We start from the raw sequence: 24374 nt of genomic DNA, 5'->3' as shown, positions 1-24374 counted from the left end.
AATAGAAGACGTTACACATGGAAGGATTTCGGAGGTAATAACCGATGCCAAATTGACTACATTCTGGTTAAGAGAAGGTACAGAAATCAGTTAACGTCATGCCATAGCTACCCTGGCTGACATCGACAGCGACCATATTCCAGTATTAGCAAAATGTCGAATTAGGCTGAATAAGTTAAGGAAACCAACATGCAAGAAATGGAATCTAGAGAAGTAAAATGATCCATCAACACAAGTAGCATTCGAAGAAACGACAGACACGACCATGTACAACAACTACAACGAAACAGATTGGGACGCTGTCAAAGCTACACTTACAACGGCAGCAGATGAAGTGCTAGGAAAAAAGACGCTTGAACCCAGGAAGATCTGGATGACTGAAGAAATACTAAATCTAATTCAGGAAAGAAATAAATAACACTGAAAAAATACCCCAGAAGGTATGATAAAATATAAGAAACTAAAAAAACCTGGTTACACAGAAGTGCTGAGAGGCGAAAGAAAGATGGGTGGATGACATTTGTAAAAGCATAGAACATGATATGAAAATCGGAAATGATGATTAGAGCATACAATCAAGTAAAAAGATTGCAATTCAAGGCTAAAATAAAATCCAGCGTAATGAATGATAAGGAAGGAAATCTGCTAATAGAAGATGGGGGAGGTAATGAAGAGGTGGAAAGAGTATTTGGAGGATCTATATAATAGAGAAGAAATTGACAATGCAGATGAGTACATCATAAAACAAGAGCAGGTTTCACAAGATGAACTAGATCCTCCCATAGTAAGAAGTGAATTCAAAACAGCACTGACACAGCTGAAAAAGAAAAAGGCTCCTGGACCAGACAAACTGCCTGCTGAACTGTGAAAAAGCTCTGGAAAATAACTAAAGGATGAACTCTTCAAAATCACCAAGTACTGCTATGAAAACGGAGATATGCCAGATGATTCTGTAGAAAGCAAAGCAGTATTTCTGTACAAAAAAGGAGATTCAACAGAATATTTCAATTACAGAATACTAAGCCTTGTTTCACATACAGCAAAAATATCCACATGCATATTGAAAAACTGAATAAAAATGAAAATTGAGCAGAACTTAGATGATGATCAGTTTGGATTCAGGAAAGGAGTAGGAACGAGAGAAGCTATTATAGCACTTGAAACCATCTTGGAGAGAAGATTATAGTTTAACAGATATACATATATAGCTTTTGTAGACCTGGAAAAAGCTCTTGACAATGTTCAGTGGAAAAGACTGCTCAGAATTATGAAGGATATTCATTTGGACTGGAAAGACAGAAAAGCAATACTAAACCTCTACATAAATGAAAGAATAAACACTGAAAGTAATGAAACAGTATGCAAGGTGAGTATCATGAAAATAAATGGAACAACTGTACAATATATTAGATTTGCCGACGACATTGAACTTTTGGCTGACAATGAGAAGAACATGCAGATCACGCTCAACAAATTAACATCCATCTTAAAAGATGTAAATAAGACGAATGTTATGGTTATGAGCAAATCTAAAATGAAGTCAGCAGCACATCTCAGAATTGAAAATATTTTAATAAAATAGCACAAGTTCTGCTACATAGGATCAGTTATTACCGATGACAACAGCTGCACTGTGGAAATAAAAAGAAGAATTTCCCTGTGTAAGAAAGCCTTTGAGGAGAAGAAGCAGCTCTTAATTAATAAAACCTTAGATAGTGAACAAAAATTGTTTATCAAAGCATTCATATGGAGTGTGCTGCTATATGGATGTGAATGATGGACACTTTTGAAGGAGGACGTGAAACGACTAAAGGCAGTGGAAATATGGCTATGGAGGAAGATGACAAAAGCTAGCTGGACTGAAGCAGTGCTTAGAGAAATAAACACCCAGAGTTATTTAATAACAACGATAAAAAGGAGAAGAGCATCAGTTTATGGCCACATTCTCCGGTATAATAACTTGATAAAGAACTTGTTCGAAGGCAAGGTGATGGGAAAGAAAGGCAGAAAGAAACCACGAAAGAAGATCGTTGAAGGGGTAATTGAGATGATGGGATGCCAAGGTTAGGGAGAGATGAAAAGGATCGCAGAGAGAAGAGATCAATGGTTGCAGCGATGATTGTTGATGATGATGATAATGATGATGATGATGAGTGTATTTGAAGTCTGGAGCGTGAGTGTAGGTGTTGAACATTCTGGTAGATTCACATTATCACTACCAGACAAATATTTGTTTATAGCTACAATGATGTAGCGCGGATTTCGTTGAAGGACACGTCGGAGGTTTCCTGGGATACCTTTCAGTTCACGCTTCACGTTCTCCATAATGTCCAGAGAAACACCAAGAGGCAACCTATGTTTCTAACTTCTTGACTGATTCTGGTATGATTTGGAAGTGTGTCTTGATAAGTACCAGTTCCCTTTGAACCGTTTCATTGCCAAAAGAGTCCACGGCATTAATTCCTGTACAATTTCTTGAAGACTGCTTGTAAAACATGTTAAAATATGCACAATAAAAGTCGAAAACATGCACAATAAACCCGAAAATTGAAATGTATGCACCAATCTCAAATATATGCAAATATGTATATTAAATTTAATAAGTTGGATAACTTCATCTTCAAATGAACTTCCTTATCGGTTTTAGAGTTCTGCAAAAAATATGCACATGCATACAAATCCGCGTCTAGTAATAGTGGATTGGAACCCCACTGTCGGCAGCCCTGAAGATAGTTTTCCGTGGTTTCCCATTTTCACACCAGGCAAATGCGGCTGTACCTTAATTAAGCCCACAGCCGCTTCCTTCCCACTCCTAACCCTTTAAAGTCCCATCGTCGCCATAAGATCTATGTGTGTCGGTGCGACGTTAAGCAACTCATAAAAAAAATAATTAATGACACTGGTACAATTGGCTTTACTTCGCACAGACACAGATAGGTCATACGGCGACGATGGGATAGGAAAGCCCTAGGAGTTGGAAGGAAGCGACCGTGGCCTTAATTAAGGTACATCCCTAGCGCATGCTTGGTTTGAAACGGGAAAGCACGGAAAACCATCTTCAGGGCTACCGACAGTATGGTTCGAACCCACTATCTCCCTAACTCAAGCCAGCAGCTGCACGCCCCTAACCGCATGGCCAACTACTGTAGTTCGGTACCTAAAACACATATTGACTTGCAAGAGTATCTAGAAAGTATTTGACGCATTAAAATGGGCCCTGAAAGAGAAAAAATATTCCCCCCCCCCTCCCCCAGAATTTGAAGGTGTTTAGTGAGGAAAATTATAAATGTTGCAAGTTTTCTTGTAGCTTAAAGAAGTGATTCGGGAAGATTAAGAAAGGCAATGTTAGCTGCCACTTGGCTGGTATGTGGGGTTTGTCCGTACTTGAATGGTGCATACGACACGCAATGGACCTAAGACTGGTGACAATACTTACTCTCCTCGGTTTCAGTAGCGCATTTGATACTATAAATATCCAGGCTCTATTAAACAAGATGGAATCTTACTACTTCGATCAACGAAGTATCAATTTATTTTCATCGTACCTCAAAAATCGCGCGCAACGGATAGCAGCTCTCACTGGCTAACTAGGAAGGCAGTCGACTATGTGCCCAACCACTACCACACTCAATGGAAGTTTAATTTAAAAGAGGCTTGTGAATGCTCTATTTTTATTAAATGAAATGAGGAAATATGAAGAAAAAGTTGGAGTTTTAGAGGAAAAACTAGGACAAAAATTAATTTAAAGGAAAAAGAATTAGGGATTGAAATAGGCTACTGTAATTTACTAAGGGTGACGTTCGATAAATTTCCAACAGTTTTGGAATCACTTAACAGAACGTTTGTCTCGTTGTGAGAATCTAGCAAGTCACACACCATAGAATATTTCCTCTGCTTAATTGACCAGTAGTGTGAATGAATTGTAGAAATCATCCAACAGCCTCTATCTCAATCAATCAATACTGATCTGCATTTAGGGCAGTCGCCCAGGTGGCAGATTCCCTATCTGTTGCTTTCCTAGCCTTTTCCTAAATGATTTCAAAGAAATTGGAAATTTATTGAACATCTCCCTTGGTAAGTTATTCAAATCCCTAACTCCTCTTCCTATAAATGAATATTTGCCCCAGTTTGTCCTCTTGAATTCCAACTTTATCTTCATATTGTGATCTTTCCTACTTTTATAAACGCCATTCAAACTTATTCGTCTACTAATATCATTCCACGCCATCTCTCCGCTGACAGCTCGGAACATACCACTTAGTCGAGCAGCTCTTCTTCTTTCTCCCAGTTCTTCCCAGCCCAAACATTGCAACATTTTTGTAACGCTACTCTTTTGTCGGAAATCACCCAGAACAAATCGAGCTGCTTTTCTTTGGATATTTTCCAGTTCTTGAATCAGGTAATCCTGGTGAGGGTCCCATACACTGGAACCATACTCTAGTTCGGGTCTTACCAGAGACTTATATGCACTCTCCTTTACATCCTTACTACAACCCCTAAACATCCTCATAACCATGTGCAGAGATCTGTACCCTCACAACATCTCACGAGACAAATCTATTATTAATGAGCAACATTTAGTTCTTTCTATTATTTCAAACGTAACTTATTTTTCAACAGCATGTCGGGAACTTTTCAGCAGTAAATGATGTTATGTATGAGGTGATATATGCCCATACTTCGCGATATGGCTCGCTTCTGTTATATCATCATACTGTTGCGAATAAAACTCCGTATGTTTTATTACTCTGATTTAATTCAGGATAACCCAATAAATGTACTTACAGACACACACACACCATTCTATTCAGCTATGAATGGCCACACTTACTAATTGCTGTCTATTTACAAGTCCCTCTTCTGTACACACACCGGGGAGTCCCGGCCGGTTGGAATTACCTGCGAACGGCTGAAAAATGAAATGTCGTATGGCTTTTAGTGCCGGGATATCCCAGGACAGGTTCGGCTCGCCAGGTGCAGGTCTTTCTATTTGACTCCCGTAGGCGACCTGGGCGTCGTGATGAGGATGAAATGATGATGAAGACAACACATACACCCAGCCCTCGTGCCATTGCAATTAACCAATTAAGTTTAAAATCCCCGACCCGGTCGGGAATCGAACCCGGGACCCTCTGAACCGAAGGCCAGTACGCTGACCGTTCAGCCAACGAGTCGGACTGCGGACGGCTATAATCCTTACTTTCACTTCTCCGAGTTTAGTCAGCTATGCAGCAACAGTGTGCAGAGCGCTGGATCTGAACACAGGGCTACGGACCACTGGACACATGATAACTATTCATTGGTTCGATTCCACAGACAGTCCAGTTTACACAGTCCCATGCAGTGAACAACTAAACAGCAACAGGAGGCCGATACTCACAACAGCGAATATTAACTCAGGTCCATTTACCCTCATACTCACGATAGCGGCTCTCCTCGCTGACTCACGGCGATCCACAGTCCACAGTACTCTCAGACAGTACACCACAACCAGAGTCCTAGTTCAGACCTCGGTGGGACACCAGCGACAGCCAACACCTCTGTCACCCTCAGCCCAGCCACCGAACCCCAACATTCTGTTTCTCACACTGAATCCACCACGGAAACCAACACTGACTCCGAGTCCAGCACCAACACTGACTCCACCATGGAGCCTAATACTGACTGTCCGCGGCAACCTCCCTTTTTATAGCTCGAGTGAAGTGAACCAGAACACTCGCGAGGTGGCTAGAGGCGGAACATTCCCGCTGGATCTCCAAACAATCTTACAGGTAAGCCAGCCGACGAGAACAATACACAGAAATACCAGCCATGCCCTCCAGACCGGCTGGGAACTCCCCGGTCGGCTGATTCACTAGTCCCCTCCAAGAAGTACCGAAAGGAGCTAACGCAGGGCTGGCACGAAACAGTAGATTTGCCATTTTGAGTGCTAACAAACCGGAGATCCCCACCCCAACAATTATTTTCTTATTCAAATTTCTCGCTCAGTTTTTGCCTATTCGTCCTTTTCTTTAAGAGTGGTTCTTACGATCTGTCATTTTCCATGGCAGACAAAATCAACAGGGATATGTTTTTGGGAATCGGGAACCTTAGTGTAATCAAGTTTCCGACACCATTGTAACCATGACAAACAGTTTTCGTCATTTATGCATACTAGTTCAGTAGCAGTCTGCGTAAACCAACCACTCTTCAGACATGTCTCTTTGTGTATGGCCGATAAGTCTGCCGACAAAATGTCTGCAGGGAAGTCTCTGACATTCTGCTGCTGCTTGAATTCAGCCGAAGACTTTTGCGACGAAAGCGCTCTCTCAGAGTTGCGGCAGAAAATGTAAACGTGGTAGCCTACGAATATGAAACTGCAATCTTAATTTGCGTGTCTTCTTCGTGCAGAGTGCAACATTATGTCCAAGTAACAACTAATCTTCTATACCGACTACCTAATTAATTTAAATCCATATATATTTTTCATCCTTCCGAAGTGCATAATCTTAAACAAGAAACAGCTAGGCGCGTCGTATTCAACTTCCTCGGTAAATAATAGTTTAGTCTGTGCGTGTGTGGGCATTCGCATACTTCCGACTTACCTCCCGGAGGCAAGTCTGTGCAGGTAATTATTCCAGAAGTCTGCGCATGTATGGGGGCCCCTATGCGTTCTTATAAGAACGCATGCTTCGTGAGAATGAGTACCATTTACTACCTATCGTACTTGCTGGTGATTTGAGCATCGACCTGAAATCAGCGCCTTGTCAAATTTTCTCTCCTTCAAATGAGGCATAAAAACTTTCCATTCTGTCAAACACACAAAATTTCAATATAAATTATAACATTATAAACATACTTCTAAAAAATACATCCCATACATTAAATTAAGCTTTCGATCTAAGACTGGAATCAAATGGAATGATTGAACGAGACTGATAAGTAGACGCTACGCGAGTTGTACGCAGCGAGTAGTACTTCAAAAGAAAAATACATACAGAGTGAGTGCGTTTAGTAGTGAAGGAGAGGGAATGAAAAGGACATACTTGCGCTAACTGCTCAAAGGTGACAGTCACACGAGGCGTGCGACTTATCAAGTATTGCATTAGTTAGTGTGGTGTGGCTTACAGTTCAGTGTTAATGATAACGTAATTTCAGGTCATTACTTTGATAGTAAATTAAATGTTTTCCCCATTCATTTGTAATGGCATTGTTCACATTAAACCAAAATTTAAATTATAATGATACACACCTCAAAAATCGTTGGATCACCTGGCGTTCCGAGTTTCTAGGTTGCTGATGACCCCGGGAATGTATGGGATGTAAATACACACTTTATGTTAAACATAAGTTGATTGGTGTAAAGAAAAGGCAACGACAGGCGCAACACAAATATTATTCTTCGGTAACCGCGTCCGCTTATCTGAACATGGGAATCTGAATCTGCCTCTCATTATGGTGTTGCCCCACCCCGTGCAGTGAAACATGATTGGACCCTTCGTTGCATGCTGTCCACAAGGCGGTTGAAGCTGTCTTGGTCGATCCTGTCCCACTCTTGGGCAGCAGCCCGACAGCCAGGTGTGAGGTGGATTCGCTCATCGTCACACTGCCTGTTTCAGCATACCCCAGACACGTTCAATTGGATTCATGTCCAGAGACACCGCAGGCCAGTCCATCCAATGGATGTGGGCCTCCCTGAGGAAGAGGACCCTAAGATTGGAGTGGTGCGGACGCGTGTTGTCATCTTGTAAAGCGAAAATGTTGTCAGTATGGGTGAACAATAGGCCCCTAAGATTCTGTTCCGGTATTGTGCACCAGACATATTGCCCTCTACGAGGATGGTGGCATTCGACATCCATACATAATGCCGCCCCAAAACATGATAGATCCACCTCCCTGATGGGCATGTTGGATGACGTACCTCGCTCTCTCCAAACCCTCCTCCAACAATTATCCAGCGTCAGACACATTCGGCACTCGTCCGTGAAGAGAATCCGTCGTCATTCTTCCAGAGTCCAGTCCAAGTGTTCGCTTACCCATCAGTACCCGGCGCCACGGTGTTGGGGTGGACATGCGGGTGCTCGCCAAGGAACTTTTGAGTGCAGGTCGTCCCTATGGAGACGATTTCTGATCGTCTGCGTAGACACAGGCTAACCAGTTGCCTGCAGTAAAGCATTACGCCGGGTTCCTGCGAGCAAGGATTCGCACGTAACAATCATCAGCTCCTGTTGTTGACCGCGGAAGACCATTGCAAGGATGTTCTCCAACATTTTATGTCACACGATAGCGGCTGTATGCCCCCACAACATTGCCATGGTGTACACCAACCAGGCCGGCAATATTACCCTCACAGACAGGCCTTCCTGACTCAGTATAATTACTAATACTAAAATTGTAACATGTATAATATGACACATTAGAACTTATGAATAGTGGCATGATTGAAATTGCTTCTTGTCATCTCAATATAAACTTTCCACTATTCATCGAATTTTAATGTCATATTATACATGTCAAAGTTTTAACTCTTTTACCCCCCCCCCCCCTGTTTCATTATGTCTTATTGTAATATACCATTTTGAACATATTTAGCTGAAGAAGAGAATGGACATATTCTCACCGGGCGAGTTGGCCGTGCGGTAAGGGGCGCGCAGCTGTGAACTTGCATCCGGGAGATAGTGGGTTCGAGCCCCACTGTCGGCAGCCCTGAAGATGGTTTTCCGTGGTCTCCCCATTTTCACACCAGGTGAATGCTGGGGCTGTACCTTCATTAAGGCCACGGCTGCTCCTTCCTACTCCTAGCACTTTCCTATTCCATCGTCGCCATAAGACCATGTCGGTGCGATGGAAAACAAATTGTAAAAAAAAAAAAAAAACCCCACATATTTTCGAAACATGTAATAGATATAATGTATATGCAAATTTTAATACATTGTATTGACTAAGTGGATTATCCATCTCTATATTTACTGTGATTAAGTCAATACGGACTCCATACTGGCCATTATGGTCAAGATTATTAATAACAAGTTCACATGGTTATGCTTATATAATTATACTAGCCGATGTACCCGCGCTTCACTACGGAATTCTACATTGTATACAGAATTCTAGGTTAGGTAGTGCACACGTTGTGATCAAGATTGTATTAAATTGCGTAGCTCTTAACGTTACCCTAGAAACGCGACGGGGAAGTCACCAAACGTATTTTCTTATGTGAAGACTGGGTTGAGGAATTTTCATTGTGATGGTAGGCACTCTTGACTACTATCAGTCACAATCAAGATGGGCAGTTTTCATTTTAATGGCAGATAGTCACTCTCTACCTGCCTTTTTACAACCTCAGAAAGGCTGTCTCAGTGGTTTTCCCAACTGAAATCAACATAGATCAGTACAATGATGCCAGTAGGAATGTCGCGATTAAAAGCAATGCTATCATATGAAATACTCGATCAAATGAAAAACTACAATTTTCTCACTTTTAACGAACAGTACTCCACTGCCGATCTAACAAGTACAAAGTTCCAGAGCTCGAATGACCAGGCCGCAGACAGCCGTGAGCCGTGAGGACTCTTTAATTTCGGGAAAGGGGGGAGGTGAATAGTGTACAGTCCTAGGGCAAACACTACGACTTCTTACTCATGTGTTTAATAGGAGTACCCGATGAGTCGGAAAATCTCAATTCACTACACTGGCGGGGGATAAAACTATCTGAATCGGAGGCCAATTTTTCCTCCAAGCCAGAGGGGAAATTCCTTCTTCGCTGCTAATCTATATAAATAAAAATGAATCGCTAAATGTGTTGCTAAGCACAAAACTCGGGAACGGCTGGACCAATTCGGCTAATTCTTTTTTGCAAATATTCGTCGAAGTCCGATAAAAATCCCATTTCTCTTTTTCATTCAAACTGTTCGTCTCTCTTTCCTTCTCCCACGTTTGCGCTTAGCGCTGTCCTCCTCTAATCCAGCGCGTTTGCCAAATGTCCGTAAATCTCATTGTTATCGGTTAAAATGGGTGAATATCGGATTATGTACACAATTTCAAGCCGCATTTGATGCCGTTAAGAAAAGAAAGGTTTACAAAATAACCGAGTGTGAAAATGTTAATATAATGGAATGTTATCTCAAATGCAAAATCTTCATTGCTTAGAACTTATCACGTCATAACTTTTATTTTATGTTCACTATTTTTTAATTTTTTTCACTCCAGGTAAAGGAACATTTCAGTTCGACGTAGATAAGTTTGTTTTTAAATTTAAATGATAAGAACATGCACTATATTTGTTTCTTTTCTGTCATGTTCAGAGATTTTTATGTGCAGGCAGGAAAAAGTCAGTCGCTGGCCAACTTCTTTGCTGTTGAATTTGCATGAGGGGTCAAAGCGAGGCAAACGGTCTTCAGATATGGAAGTTATTTTTAAAACAAACCCCAAGTTCTTATCTTGCTTAGTTCTCAGTTTGTGACAGGAAGAATGCCTCCTTGGGTTTTGGTTTCGCGCGTACGCTCACCAGATAGTCGTATGCAGTGTCATGTTTTGTTATAAAGTTGGAGTCCTTTGTCTACCCTGATTGTTTTTAAATCTTCGCTTCTCAACAAACAAGTTCATGGATTTCTTTGGTTGATTTGTTTATTTTGTGTGTGCTTCCATATATAGTATACTCATTTCAAGACTCATCCCGCCTATAAGACGCGGCCTATAAAAAATGCTACAAGCCAAGCTAATTTTCAGTCTAATCGGACTGCTCAACAACGTGAAGAGCGAAATGAAACTGAAAGGATTCGGATATCACAAACCCGTGCAGCGCGTCGTTTAGCTAATAATCTTCCAAGTTTGAATCGAGCTGCTTTCAGTTACCATGTTTCAATTGACTTCAGTGTCTACCAATGCGTTGCTGTTGGATCTATGAACTCAGTTTGTCAAAACTGTAAGCCATTGAAATACAAAAATGAAGCGGCTGGATTGTGTTGCGCAAATGGCAAATTGAAATTAGTGCCATTGATTCCACCACCAGATCCATTGTACTCATTGGTTTCAGGAACAGCAACAGATTCCATACATTTCCTTACAAATATCCAAGAATATAACAACTACTTTCAAATGACTTAATTTGGGACAACAAATGTACTTCGGGACAATTTCAAGCCAACTTTCAAGGTAACATATAACAAACAGACTTATCCCCCATATTGCTTTCTTTTCAACTATTCTAACGGGGAAGCATAAAAGAGAAGACGTTTTGATACCACGCATCCCTATGATTCCGACTGACATACCATTTGAATTTAAACGACTGCAGTTTCGAGTGCGGCTCGCTTTTGCTATGACCATAAATAAATCCCAGAGGCAGTCATTGAATGTTTGCGGCATTAATCTTGAAAACCCATGTTTCTCGCATGGCTAATTGTATGTTGTCTGTTCCCGTGTTGGAAAACCATCAACTTTGTTTGTTTACGCGCCAGGTAATCAAACAAAAAACTATCGTGTACCTTAAAGCTTTGCAATGAAAAATATCTTCATAGTGTTGATTGGAACCAGTGTTTTCTATGATAGTTATTTCCTACGAAGAAAGAGGAGTATAAGTTTTGCCACATTATCTTCACGCCATTAAATTAAATTACTTGATTTGCAACGGGGAATAATTATGGCTCGGTGAGGGATTTGAAGACCTGCTGAATAGTTCCCATCTACGTTACTGTCAATCAGGGTTATTTCTGGGTAGTGATATGCTGTGACCTATTTGAGCATTTCCTTATTCACAATCAAGATATTAATATTGCAGGTAATGAAAACACGTTTTTCCAGTAGTTTGTTAATAACTTTTGGTAGCAGTAGAAAATTAACTCATTTGATGTTGATGATGTAGTCATTTGCATTATTCTGATTTTTGCGTGCAGTACAGACAGAATTTTTGCTTTTTTTTTTTTTTTTTTTTTTTGCTATTTCCTTTACGTCACATCGACACAAATAGCTTATGGCGACGATGCGATAGGAAAGGCCTAGGATTTGGAAGGAAGTGGCCGTGGCCTTAATTAATGTACAGCCCCAGCATTTTCCTGGTGTGGGGAAACTACGGAAAATAATCTTCAAGGCTGCCGAGAGTGGGGTTTCAACCCACTATCTCCCGGATGCAAGCTCACAGCCGCGCGCCCCTAACCGCACGGCCAACTCGCCCGATACAGACTGAATTTGAGTTCGTTCCATTGTCATTTATTTTTGACAGAACGACGTCTGTCGGGTCAGCTAGTTTGGAATAAAATGAATGTACAATTTAATAGAAGTCAAGAGGAAGAAGCTTTTCGTAAGAAACGGCTTAGGGTTGAGTTTCAAGTTATTTAATGAATTATGGTGTTATAATTTGGAATAGAACGAAATTGTAATTCTAGACCAGGTCATAAGTGAGCCCCTGCCATTATTCCGTTAAGGTGTGCACACTGATATCATTCCAATCAGCGCGTCAGAGTAGGGGTCGAAGAGTTGGAATACTATGATGAAACAGTGTGTTATATACCAGCAGTATCAGAAAATGTATGAATCAGGGGAATGACATGATAAGGAAGAAAGTTATTTAATTCCCCAGCTATTTCCCGTCAATATTCAGGCAGGCAGTTATTCTCGGTACGCAGCAGTAATCGCATCTAACGGCGATGAGTGGCAGCGTAGGAGACTTATCACAACAAACAATGGTCAATGTAATGTTATTGTTGATCAATTTTATGAGCTTTCAATACTGTAGGCCTTCACATTTAGTTTTCTTCCGACTCTGAAATACCACTGTTATCGTTGTCGGTACGGTAAAACTGAATAAAACATAAACGATCGGAAACTGTATTCTTTATAACTTTTATTATCTAGTACTTTTCGATAGGACCAATAACATAGGCATTGGAAAACTAAATTTTAGGCGCCCTCCCCTAAATTACCATTTCATCCAGAGTGAATAAAACTGTTTATAGCTTAGACTGTAGTTTATTACTCCTCGTCTTTATACCGATTTTCATTAAATTCTGTTTACCCATTTTCTCGTGGCTCGGCGTTGATATGGACTTGGCAACAAAAATACAAATTCATGAATATCTCTGTTATCATAGTCGGTGCGGTAAAAATGTATAAACCGGGCGAGTTGGCCGTGCGCGTAGAGGCGCTCGGCTGCGAAGCTTGCATCCGGGAGATAGTAGGTTCGAATTCCACTATCGGCAGCCCTGGAAATGGTTTTCCATGGTTTCCCATTTTCACACCAGGCAAATGCTGGGGCTGTACCTTAATTAAGGCCACGGCCGCTTCCTTCCAACTCCTGGGCCTTTCCTATCCCATCGTCGCCATAAGACCTATCTGTGTCGGTGCGACGTAAAGCCCATAGCAAAAAAAAAAATGTATAAGACATAAATGATCAGAAATTTAATTCTGTATAACTTTACTTATGTAGTATGAAGAATCAATTAATCAATACTGCTCTGCATTTAGAGCAGTCGGCCAGGTGGCAGACTCCATATCTGTTGTTTTCCTAGCCTTTTCTTAAATGATTTCAAAGAAATTGGAAATTTATTGAACATCTCCCTTGGTAAGTTATTCCAATCCCTAACTTCCCTTCCTATAAATGAATATTTGCCCCAATTTGTCCTCTTGAATTCCAACTTTATCTTCATATTGTGTTTCCTTCTTTTAAAGACGCCACTCAAACTTATTCGTCTACTAATGTCATATTTATCGATATGACCACTAATAACACACATATTTGAGAATTACATTTTAGACCTTCCCCTAAACTAACATTTCACTCAGGGTGAATAAAATAATTAATAGCCTAGACTTTACATGCCGATTTTCATTAAATTCTCTTCAGCCGTTTTCTCGTGATGTGCGTACTAACGTACATTACAGACAGACATTACAGAAAAGTAAAAGGTGCATTTCTTTGTTAGTATGGACATGGCCGATACAGAAATATCGTTCTTTTTAAATTCTGAGCAATGTACAGACAAAACTCTTATTATATCACTATCACTATCAGCCATATTCAATCGTTTTTACGATGTGGCCTCTTTAAGTCCGAAGCAAGGTAGGTTTTCATGAGGTCTCTCCATCTGGGACGGTCTTGAGCGATGTTCTGCCAATTGATCCCAGTAATCTTCCGGATGTCTTTATCCCATCTGTCCGGTGGTCTTCCTCTTGGTCTGAGATGATCTTTCGGACACCACTCAAGCACAAGCTTTGTCCACCTACCATCAGTTCTCCGAGCAACATGGCCTGCCCACTGCCATTTTAGGGTAAATACTCTTTCTAACATGTCACTGACCTTTGTGACTGACCTGATGTAATCTGCTGAACACGGCGTCGATGCTGCCTACATAAGAGTTCTCCAGCATATCTACGAAACCTCTTCAGCCTTCATGAACATCAATGTGCCAACCACGGATTTTCCCATTCAAAGAGGTGTTAAGCAAGGCGACCCCATATCTCCCAAGCTGTTCTCAGCCGTATTAGAAATGGCCATGTCAAAAATCAACTGGCAAAGCACAGGAATCAAAATCAATGGGAAAAGGCTGAACAATTTAAGGTTTGCAGACGACATTACACTTTTGGCCAACGACATCGATGAACTACAAACTCTTATTATATATATGTATAGAATAACAAAAAGTTTGTAAATACATTTTGTCATCAGCAATTTCCGTGTAAAACCAATCATAAGATGGAGTTTCATTTTCCCGTAATGCTCTCCGGTACAAAACACGAGCGGTGGCGGGCGGCTACAGACTAGCAATTAACTCATCACCGAATGCTTTATTAGCTGCGTGACGTCACGAAGGGGTGGGCTGTCTTCGTGGCTCACCGAGATAATGCATACATTTCCATTGCTCCTGCCCAGAGGGAACAGACAAATCGAAAGAAATATATTTCTGCGTTTATACATCTCGGCGCTAACAATCCACCCTCTAGAAATTTGAATAATCACGTGTCTGAGGTCTATATTACTAAAACAAACAACATAGCTAATTATTAGTGGTTCCAGGCGAAGATTTTGATAAAAACCAAAAGTATTGTTTCGAAAGTAATTCTTCATCAAGATGCAAGACTGGGCTCGAAATGAGAGCAGACATTTCATTACTGGAGCTTGGTCTTTAATTACTGCGCCACATATTACCTTCTGCTGTCCACGGGGTACAGTTCAGAACAAGAATCCATCGCCTAGAAGACTGCTATTGTTTCCAAAGTCACGAACTTTCACAGCTTTGAAGGCCATAAAATGGCAGTTTGATTCAAATCTAAGCACGGTATTGGCATCCCAATTTGCTCACTTGGCGCTGTCATTTCCTGATAGGCCTAATCCATCATCAATAAATCACCACTGATATGCATTTAGGGCAGTCGCCCAGGTGGCAGAATCCCTATCAGTTTTTAATCTAGTCTTTTCTTAAATAATTGCAAAGAATTTGGAAATGTATTGCACATATCCATTGATAAATTATTCCAATCCCTAACTCCTCTTCCTATAAACGAATATTTGCCCCAATTTATCCTCTTGAATTCCAACTTTATCTTCATACTAGCTTCGCTCGCCTGGATTTCATAATTTGATAAAAGTAATGGTTCCTAGGTACTGCACTGAAACATATCTGAAAATTCCTAAAGTACAGAAACTCACCGAAAAATTGAGTTTCATTTTCCCCAGAACCTCTCGGTAAACCACGTTTGTAGTATTGCCTTTTGGGGCTAAGATGGCCAAGCTACTGGCAGAGCTAACTCTGGAACATGCGACATAGAACTGTACATATGAGAAACAGTCTTCTCTCACATCGAAAACAAAAAATACGGGTTTCTTTATTTTTAAAGGAAATTCCAAATACCTATTTGCACGTCTGTAACACCTTCAGTTTGTAAAAGATAAGTATTCCCATAAAAACAATTCAACACCGTTATCAGTCGCCGACTCGCCCCGCCCTAAGTGGATTTTCCTAAAACAAAAATGCATGTCCCTGTATTTTTAACGGAGATTTCAAATACCCAGTCTTCACGTCTGTAACATCTTTAGTTTTTGAGATATAAGTATCCTTATAAAAACAATTAAACCCCTTTTTCAATTCTTTTCACCCCCATTAAGTGGCTTTTCCGAAAATACATGTTTATACTGTAGATATACTCATTTTAAACATTCACCCGCTTTTTCCATTATTTTCACTTCTTAAGTGGATTTTCCGAAAACAGAAAAAAATCGGGTTTCTTTACTTTTAAAGGAGATTCCAAACACCAATGTTTACGTCTGTAAATGTTAAGTTTCTTAGATATACATATTTTAAAATTTCCCCCCAATTTTTCACTTCTTTGCACTCCCTTAATTGGATTTTCCGAAAACAAAAAATACGTGTTTCTTTATTTTTAAGTGAGATTCCAATTACAAATTTTCACGTATTTAAACTCTTAAGTTCTTGAGATATAGAATTGCTCATTTTAAAATTCATCCCCCTTTTCACCCCCTTAGCGAAGGAATATCCAAAAAATCCTCCCTTGATGAGCAACTACACCGTAATATAAATGTATCCCCAAAATTTCACTTATGTATGTCCAGTAGTTTTGGCTCGGCGATTATGAGTCAGTCAGTCAGTCAGTCAGTCAGTCAGTCAGTCAGTCAGTCAGTCAGACAGTCAGGACATGTTATTTTATATATACAGATTGTGATCTTTCCTACTTTTAAAACACCACTCAAACTTATTCGTCTACTAATATCATTCCACGTCATCTCTCCACTGATAGCTCGGAACATACCACTTACTCGAGCGGCTCGTCTCCTTTCTCCCATGTCCTCCCAGCCCAAACTTCGCAACATTTTTTTAACGCTACTCTTTTGTCGGAAATCACCCAGAACAAAACGAGCGGTTTTTCTTTCACCCCGTCAACAGTAATTAAACCTATTAGATAAACTCACAACCTGACTTTTAACCCCGTTTATCATCATACCATTGACTGCTGTCCATCTCACAACATGATCGAGGAATAAGGATGTTCTGAGCTTTCCCTGTTTGAATGTAGTTTTAGTATGGCATTTATTTGGACTGGAGTCTATTTTCTTAACTTCATGATTAATGCAGTTTGCACTGATTTACTTCTTGTGGTCTTCAGTGAATAAATCGTGTTAGGTCTAAATTTCTCTGACTGATAAAACTTTAATTGCATAACATGTTCACAAGACAACATTAGGTATTTCCTGAATATATAAAGCGATGGAATATCCAACTTTCCGACTTTTGAGGGATCATATAGGATGCAAATGACGCTGGGAGAACAGGAACGAAGATAGCTTTCCTCAATCAATGTAGACGGCACGGTAAGTAGACTACAGTAGAAGGAGGGGGAGCAAGGGGAGTATTATTGAAAGACAGGTAGGCTAATGATGTAAAGGAAGGAAATTGAGTGCTAAGGTATCAGGTGAAGATGATTTCACGAAGGGTACGCGTGAGGATCGGAATGTGTCACCGCTGGTAGGACATGGAGGGAATATTGGGAATAGGAAAGTACGGTTCCGTCCCACGAGTTCCATTCCCGTGAGTTTCGAAAACAAATTTGTTAGGAAAAACGTCCCATGAGTTCCTACCGCGTATTCACGCCTGAGTAAATAAGCTAATGAGTCCCACTAGTTCCGAATGTCTCTGGAAAACCCAGCTGTCAGTTCCGAGGCGTGACCGGTAAATAATAGTGCGACGCGACCTCAAAGAGTTAATGGCCTTACCACCAGGTACCTAAGGGCTATTTTCAAGTAATTTGTGTTTGTACCTTTGAGTGGAGCAGATAAGCATGGAGTTCACAACTAGCATTAAAGGAAACCAAAATTTGATATTTAATGGTTACCGTTTTTATAAGAAACGCGACAACAAATCAAGCGAAGTGTGGATTTGTGCTGCAAAATCATGTGCCGGAAAAGTGATTTTAAAAAATCGGGAAATGATTAAAGAAGTGGACTATGATATTGTTCCTGATATGGCCAGCGTTGAAGTGTTCAAAGCAGTTTCCATGGTCAGGAAAAGAGCTCGCGAGGAGAATACCACTTCAGTCTCACAGGTAAGAATGATTCATATTACTTTCTTATTGTTTCTCTTTATTAATTTTTTACAAGTTATTTTATTAATCAAATACAGAAAATGAACACAGGGTTGTTGGACTTTTGAGCCACTTTAAATTATTATATTAAATATAAGGCTAAGATTAAAACATGAATGATTAAATAATATAATACTTACCTTCATCTAATATGCTTAGGAATAATATCATCATGCATAGGGATGTAATATTATTCGTGTGATATGGTTACTTATTTAACAATTATTGTAATTTAACAATATTGTAATAATGAATTACATAATTATAAGCGGTAAAGTGAACCATTCTAACGCCATGTATTTTTTTTAAAGATATACGACGAAGAATTCGGACACTTGCATCAGACAGGATACGAGTTAGTGACTCGAATGCCTCAGTTCCAAAGCTTAAAGAGTTCATTGTACAGACAGCGGAGTAAAGCATAAAAAGTGCAGAAAGAACCAATGCAACGAGATGAAATAAATTTAGCTGAAGAAACTCTATGTAGGCTATGTCCGATGGCACAAACTTCTTATTGGCTGGCGTCTGTGAAGGCGATAGATTATTGATATTTGCGAGCCCTAGAGGCAAAGAAATATTAAAACAAAACAAAAACACTTCTTAATGGACGGGACATTTAAGAGTGTCAGTAGCAAAGTGCACACCATTCATGCAGACTTGGGAAGCCTGTGTTTTCGTACTGCTTCCAAACAAGAACAAAGCCACTTATGTTCGCCTGTTCAAAAAAATCCTTAATGTAATACCTGAATGGTCACCTGAAATAGTAAATAGTAAACATGGATTTTGAGGTTGGAGCTATCAAAGCGATAGAAGAAGTATTTCCAAGAGTCCAAGTGCAAGGTTAATTTTTCCACTTAAGCCAAAGTATTTGGAGAAAAGTGCAAGAAATTGGGCTTTCGGGTATGTATAGAACTAGCCAGGAAATCAGAAACACCATCAGACAGTGTGCTGCACTTATATTCCTCAAACCAGAAAAAGTAGAAGACGGTTGGCTACACATTCATAGCACGGTCCCGGACAATGAAAAGTTAATCGAGCTTTTGATTACTTTGTCGAGCAATGGCTTAAAAAGGTGCATATTCCGATTGAAATGTGGAATTGCCATGGGAAGAGGCATAGAACGAATAACTCTGTAGAGCGTTGGAACCATAAGCTGAATTTGAAATGCGGAAAACCCCATCCCCGTGTAAGAGACTTGGTGTTGTCTTTGAAGGAGTCTCAAAATTCAGACGAAAAAATTATTCGGGCAGAGTTGAATTTGCAAGCCACAAAATGGAAAAGAAAATATGTTGCAATGGATGACAGAATCCAAAGAGCAACTCAACAGTTTGCAGAGACCGGTGATTTAACAGTATTTTTAAGAAATGTTTCTTTTGCTGTACATATTGATTAGAGTATAAAGAGAAGAATAATTCAGTTAAAAGATCAATTTGACGAAGCTACGTGCTGATTACTAAGTGACTTGTAAATAAGATTAAAGAAAACAGTTCAAAGACGAAGCGACATGCTGATACTATTTTAAGAACTTCGTAAATATAACTCAAAACTGATTATTTTGACGAAGGCACATGCTGATACAGATACTGACAAGGCGAAAGCTGCTTATGGGAGCTACCGGTCCATGGCGTCCGCCCCCCTCTGTTAGAGGAGCCAATTCATACAGAGGGCACGCTGGCACTAACAATGGACCTTATTTGTTTCAGTAATAAACAAATTAATACCATTTTGCTGTAAAAACTAAGCTGAAACTCGGTCAGGTAGTGTTCGGAACTGACGGGACTCGCTCAAGCAGTGTAATTGGCAGATAGCCAATTCGGGACAGAATTCGGAACTGGCGGGAATCGGAACTGATGGGAGGACACGCTCTCTACTCAGGAGATGGGAGAGAAGAGAAAAGGGAAACGAAGAACAGATGACAGGAAGAGCGAGGAGGAACAGGGGAGAACAGGAAGGGGAAAGAATGGGAAGGAAGGGGAAGGAGGTTCTTCAACCATCAGGTAAATGAAATGAAATAGCGTATGGCTTTTAGTGCCGGGAGTGTCCGAGGACAAGTTTGGCTCGCCAGATGCAGGTCTTTTGATTTGACCCCCGTAGGCGACCTGCGCGTCTTGATGATGATGATGATGATGATGAAGACGACACATACACCCAGCCACCGTGCCAGGGAAATTAATCAATTATGGTTAAAATTCCCGACCCTGCCGGGAATCGAACTCGGGACCCCTGTGACCAAAGGCACGTAAACCATTTAGCCATGGGGCCGGACAGCCGTCAGGTAGAGTAGGGAAACTAGTAGAGGGGATCTCTTGCGGTGTGCTTTCAAAATTACTGTAATTATAGGCGTTTTCATTAAGCATTTAAGGTATTTTTAAAGTGATTTTATTAATTTAAGGCATTTTATTATTTTAGGTATATTATAAGGTATTTTTTATTTTTATTTTATTTTTAGGGCATTTGTTCAGGGTACTTTCATTGAGGACTCCCCGCAATACTTCGACCCCGTAGCAGCAAAGAAGGCCATCTGCGTGTATGTTGATATCAAGTTGCACAATATCGTTTAAAAAGGAACAATCTTGAACATCAAATGTCAACTAACATTATTATATGCGAAATAACGGTCTATTCTCATTCAAAGTATTAGCTAAACGTTTAGAATTCTTAGAACACAAATCTAGCTTTACTGAAAATTTCAGTTGATTCATATCAGATATGACATCTCGTCTCTCTTGGTTTAGTTCATTACCCACACTCCTCGAATACTTCTTTCTTGCGTCGTTCTGTACGTCGATCCTCCACCTTCATAACAGAGGAAAATATTCTCACAAACTGAGTTTGTTTGTCCGCCTATGGCTATTTCTTAATGGGTGCAGGCCAGAGTCTTTAGGGCTGTAGGAAGCGGTGGTGGAGGTACGGCTGGGCAAGCAGCCTCTATGAGCACCAATCAGGAGTGGTCCACCACTTCGAAAAGTGAAGGTATCGGCAAAAGAAAGACAGGGAAGGGCTACGAAAGACTTCCTAGGCCTCGTTAAGGTCGGAAAAAGAACAAGAGTTGACGAAGGGACAGATGAAGCCTGACACAAGTAAGTGGAAGGAATGTCAGGACTCAGCTAACTCCCAAGGTAAAAGCTACTCAGTCAGTCAGTCAGTCAGTCAGTCAGTCAGTCAGTCAGTCAGTCAGGACATGCTATTTTATATATATAGATTGTGATCTGTCCTACTTTTGTCCGAATCATTGGCTGAATGTTCAGCGTTGAGGCCTTCGGTTCAGAGGGTCCCGGGTTCGATTCACGGCCGGGTCGGGGATTTTAATCGAGTTTGATTAATTATTCTGGCTTGGGGACTGGATATTTTTGTTTGTTCCAACACTATCCTCTTCATATTCAGACAACACACTACACTACCAACCACCACAGCAACACGCAATAGTGATACTTCGTTTCATATGAGGTTTGTGTCAGGAAGGGCATCCGGCTCTAAAACAGGACGAAATCCACATGTGTGACACAGTTCGCACCCGCGACCCCGCATGCGTGGGAAAAGCGGTAGAAGAAGAAGAATCTGCCCTACTTTTAAAATCACCACTTAAACTTATTTGTCTTATGTTATCTATATATCTGTACATTGCTCAGAATTTAAAAAGGATGTTATTTCTGTATCAGTCATGTCCACAGCAACAAGGAAATGCACTTTTTAATTTTCCGTAATGTCTGTCTGTCTGTCTGTAGACGCATCACGAGAAAACGGCTGAATATAATTTAATGACAATCGGTATGCAAAGTCGGGGAAAAAGTCGCTACAATCTTGGCTATAAATAATTTTAGTCACGATGAGTGAAATGGTAGTTTAGGGGAAGGCCTAAAATGTAATTCTCAAACATTTATGTTATTGGTGGTCGTATCTTAATGAAAATCGGTATGCAAAGTCGGTGAATAAGTCGTTGTAATCTAGGCCGTAACTAATTTTATTCACGCTGAGTGAAATGGTACTTTAGGGGAAGGCCTAAAATTTAATTCACCGAGCTCGATAGCTGCAGTCGCTTAAGTGCGGCCAGTATCCAGTATTCGGGAGATAGTAGGTTCGAACCCCACTGTCGGCAGCCCGGAAAATGGTTTTCCGTGGTTTCCCATTTTCACACCAGGCAAATGCTGGGGCTGTACCTTAATTAAGGCCACGGTCGATTCCTTCCCACTCCTAGCCCTTTCCTGTCCCATCGTCGCCGTAAGACCTATCTGTGTCGGTGCGACGTAAAACAACTAGCAAAAAAAAAAAAAAAAATTAATTCCCAATAATATTTATGTTCTTAGTAGTCATATCGATAAATACTGCATAGCTCAAGTTATATAGTATTACATTTCCGTCCATTTATGTCTTATACATTGTTATCGTACCGGCTATGATCACAGAGATATTCTTGAATTTGGATGTTTGTTACTAAGTCCATATCACCGCCGAGTCACGGAGAAAAATGGGTAGACAGAATTTAATGAAAATCGGTATGTAAAGTCGGAGAATAAGAAACTACAGTCTACGCTATAAATAATTTTATGACACCCTAATATCACAGAGTCAAAAGAAAACTACATGTGAAGGCCTACAATATAGAAAGCTAATAAAATTGATCAAGAATAATATTACATTGACCATTGTTTGTTGTGATGTGTTTGTGTCTTCTGTTGCCACTCATCTCCGATAGATAGGATTACTGCTGCGTACGGAGCATTCTTTTAAATTTGCCTTACGTCGCACCGACACAGATAGGTCCTTTTTTTAGAATTTGTTTCACGTCGCACCGACACAGATTGGTCTTATGGGGACGATGGGATAGGAAAGGGTAGGCGTGTGAAGAAAGCGGCCTAGGCCTCAATTAAGGTACAGCCCCAGCATTTGCCTGGTGTGAAAACGGGAAACTATGGGATACCATCTTCAGGGCTGCCGACAGTGGGGTTCGAATCCACTATCTCTCGGATACAAGCTCACAGCTGCCCGCCCCTAACCACACAGCCAACTCGCCCGGTCGTACCGAGTGTAAGAGCCTGCCTGAATATTGGCGGGAAGTATCTGGGGAGTTAGATAACTTTCTTCTTTAGCATGCCATTCCTCTGGTTCATAAATTTTCACAATTTACTACTGGTACGTAACACACTGGTTAATCATAGCATTCGATCCCTACACTGAGGCAGTGATTGGAATAAGCAGTATGCATATTTAACGGAATGATGCGGTTCACGGCTGTCTGCGGTCTGGTCATTCCAGTTCCGGAACTTTGGACTGTTAGATCGGCACCGTAGTAAGTTACAGTTCGCTAAAAGTGAGAAAATGTGCGGTTTTTCATTTGATCGATTATTTTATATGATAACATTGCTTTTAATCGCTACTTTCCTACTGACGATTTTGTAATGACCTATGTTGACTTCAGTCAGAAAAACCACAAAGTAAGATTTTCCGAGAGTCCCGTAGCGAAGTACGGGTACATCAGCTAGTTTTATATATATAGACTAGCAATTACTCGCGGCTTCGCTCGCGCGGATTTTGTAATTAGATCAAAGTAATCGTTCCTCGGCATTGTACTAAAATATTATCTGAAAATTCCTAAAGTATAAAAACTCGCCCAAAAACTGAGTTTCATTTACCCCAGAAATTCATTGTAAACGATGTTTGTGGTATTACCTTTTGGGGCTGAGAAGACCATGCGACATAACACTGTACATGTGAGAAACAGTCTTCTCTCAAGTCGAAAAAATAAATACATGTTTCTTTATTTTTAAAGGAGATTCCAAATACCTATTCCTACATCTGTAGCATCTTCAGTTTTTAGATATAAGTATCCTCATAAAAAATAATTCAACTATTTTTCACTTCTTTTCACCCCCCGTTAAATGCCTTCTCCGAAAACAAAACGGTACATGTTCCTGTATTTTTAAAGGACTTCCCAAATACTAAGTTTCTTGTCTCTTAACATATTTTTGGCGTATAATGTAGATATAGCGGTACTCAATTTAAAAATGCACCCGGTTTTCCAATTCTTTTCAGCCCCTTAACTGAATTTTCTGAAAGCAAAAAAAAAAGTACTTGTTTCATTAATTTTAAAGGAGATTCCAAATACTAATTTTCACGTCTGTAACATCTTCACATTTTGAGATGTAAGTATCCTCATTAAAGTAATTCAACTTCCTTTTCACCCTCCCCCCCCCCTTCCTACCCATTAAGTTGATTCCCTCCTCCCCAAAAGTGCGTGTTTGTTTACTTTTAAAGGAGATTCCTAATACCAATTTTTCACGTCTTTAACATCTTTAGTTTTTGAGATA

The sequence above is a fragment of the Anabrus simplex genome, chromosome 1 (assembly GCF_040414725.1).
Source record: "Anabrus simplex isolate iqAnaSimp1 chromosome 1, ASM4041472v1, whole genome shotgun sequence".
NCBI lineage: Eukaryota > Metazoa > Arthropoda > Insecta > Orthoptera > Tettigoniidae > Anabrus > Anabrus simplex.
This window is presented reverse-complemented; position numbering follows the sequence as displayed.